Consider the following 2,500-nt stretch of genomic DNA (forward strand, 5'->3'; position numbering starts at 1 on the left):
TTTTGGCGTATCCAAAACAATAAAAAAAGGATTAAAAAAAAAAAAAAAAAAAAAAAAAAAAGAAAAATAAAAAAAACGAGAAAAAGATGACAAAAAAATTCGTACGTACGTTTTTTTTTTTTCGAGCAGTGCACTTTTTTTCGAACAGATGAATGTAACGAATGAAGGCGAAAAAATATTTTATTTTAAATGTTTTTATCTAAAATATATGATGTCATAGAAATTACTAATAAATATATATATATATATACTTAACAAAGATATAATTCAATTCATTATACATAATTTATATCGAAAATTTTACATTAAATAATTTCTTTTCCTTTCACCTTTTTTTTTTTTAAATTACTTATTTATTTATTTATTTATTTATTTATTCATTCACTTTCGTTTTATATATATATACATATATATATATATGTACACATATAGAGAAAGAGAGAGAAAGAGAGAGAGAGAGAGAGAGAAAGAGAAAGCATAAAACGTCGGTCGAGTTTTCGAGCGGAGAAGAAAGAGAGAGAAAAAATAAAAAAAAAAAAAGAAAATAAAAAAAGAAAGGAAGAAATAAAAAAGGGGAAATTCCAATTAGAAAGAAAAATACTTGGATCATTCTAATATATAAATCATCGTAAAATGCCTCTGCAAGTACATTGATTCAGAAACGCAATTTCGTTTTTCTAAATGCGTAATGACTCCCGGCCAATGGCTTCGGCTTCGGCTTTTCGTTTCGAACAAACCCGAGCAACAAATACGGCGCGAATGCGCGTTTTGTACCCAAGGGTGCGATTAGTTATTTAGAATTTTGCGACTACTACTACTACTACACAACTACCATCAACCTATACTACTACTACGACTACTACTATTGGTGCTGCTGCTGCTGCTGCTGCTGCTGTTGATGCTGGCTGCTCTCGACACGACCCCATCGATTTCCCAATCGCACGGGGTTGCTTTTCTCAAACACCTACGGCGGCAGGAGGGAGAAAGGGTAGGAGGGAGGCCTGACTAGTTCTCCTCTTTCTTTCACCACCCTCTTCTCTCTCTCTCCCTCTCACTCTTTTATTCTTTTTTTTTTTATTCTTTATATTTTATTGCACACTTTTTTTTATCCATCCAATTATACTACATCGTTTGTTTTTAACGATTCTTCACAAATTATCATTCATCGGTAAATCGCCAAACGATCGATAGAGAATTAGATAAAGAACGAGATTGATTCTTGATTGCTATTAAATGTCAATAATTCCAATTGATATTATTTTCCTTTCGTACGGTGTCTCTCTCTCTCTCTTTCTCTCTCTCTCTCTCTCTCTCTCTCTCTCTCTCTCTCTCTCTCTTCCTCGTTAGTTCAATTGATTAGAAAATTATTTATTAATTTGAATCGATTAGAAATCGGATATGGCTAATTAGAAATTGGATTCCAATTAAATTTAGATCTGTTCGGAGGAATAATATTTGTTCTCATTGATTACCAGAATTATAAGACCAAATTTACGTACCCAATAGATATACCGGCTAATTTAGAAAGTCACTATTTATTATGACTGTTCTTATTTATTGCGATTAGAATTTTTCTATCGTTTCTTTTCTTTTCTTTTTTTCTTTTTTCTTTTCTTCATTTTTTTTTTCCCCTTTATCTTCTTTATTCCTTTTCTTTTTATTTTTGGGGCAGAGGATTTACTTTTTAATATCCAAACAGAACAAAGTACGAAACGTTCAAACTGGAAAAATACGGATAAAAATTTCAATATCTCCGTCTAACAGATAGAGATATCTTTCGTTTTATTTTCTCTTTTTCTATCCTTTAATCTCTACGGAGATATAAAATTTAACGTAATCGGGAAAGGTGGTGAGAGTACGGTGGGTGGTAGGAACACGGAGCAAAGAGATAAATTGTTCCTTCTAAGCATCACATAGTCACGGTTCTAAAAAGCTTTTGCGGTACCTTAGAATAAAGACGTATATAATCCGAGAGACGAATATCGTGTTAACGAGCCCCTGTCGACGAGTTTGTTAAAAATATCGAAGTCTTGGAATAGGACGATAAATAGTCACGGAACGTTTAACTATGTCTCGACGGACTATCATTCATTCTTCTTAAAGTAGACACGTGTCTTTATATATGTATATATATGTATACATATATATATATGTATATATATATATGTGTGTGTGTGTGTGTGTGTAATGTGTATATGTCTCTACGTAATGTATATGTAAATGTCTACGTGTTTGGCATATGTATATATATACGTGAGAAAAAGATAGACAATCTCTTGTCTCTCTCTCTCTGTCTCTCTGTCTCTCTCTCTCTCTCTCTCTCTCTCTCTCTCTCTCTCTCTCTCTCTCTCTCTCTTTCTCTCTCTCTCTCTCTCTCTCTCTTTCTCTGTCTCTTTCTGTCTCTCTTATATCTTTATCTTACTTAAACATTTTAGAAAAATCATAATACCAAATCTTACGTAAGAATTAATATGTTAAAACTTCGACACATTTTTTAACT

General features: G+C 32.2%; 1 protein-coding gene across 9 annotated transcripts in view; it reads right to left on the reverse strand.

Annotated features, from left to right (window-relative positions):
• Positions 1-2,500, reverse strand: part of heph (polypyrimidine tract-binding protein 1 heph) — a 442,781-nt gene that overhangs the window by 309,805 nt on the left and 130,476 nt on the right. The gene's annotated exons all lie outside the window — the stretch shown is intronic.

The sequence above is a fragment of the Vespa mandarinia genome, chromosome 12, assembly GCF_050613455.1.
Source record: "Vespa mandarinia isolate Hongniang chromosome 12, ASM5061345v1, whole genome shotgun sequence".
Classification (NCBI taxonomy): domain Eukaryota; kingdom Metazoa; phylum Arthropoda; class Insecta; order Hymenoptera; family Vespidae; genus Vespa; species Vespa mandarinia.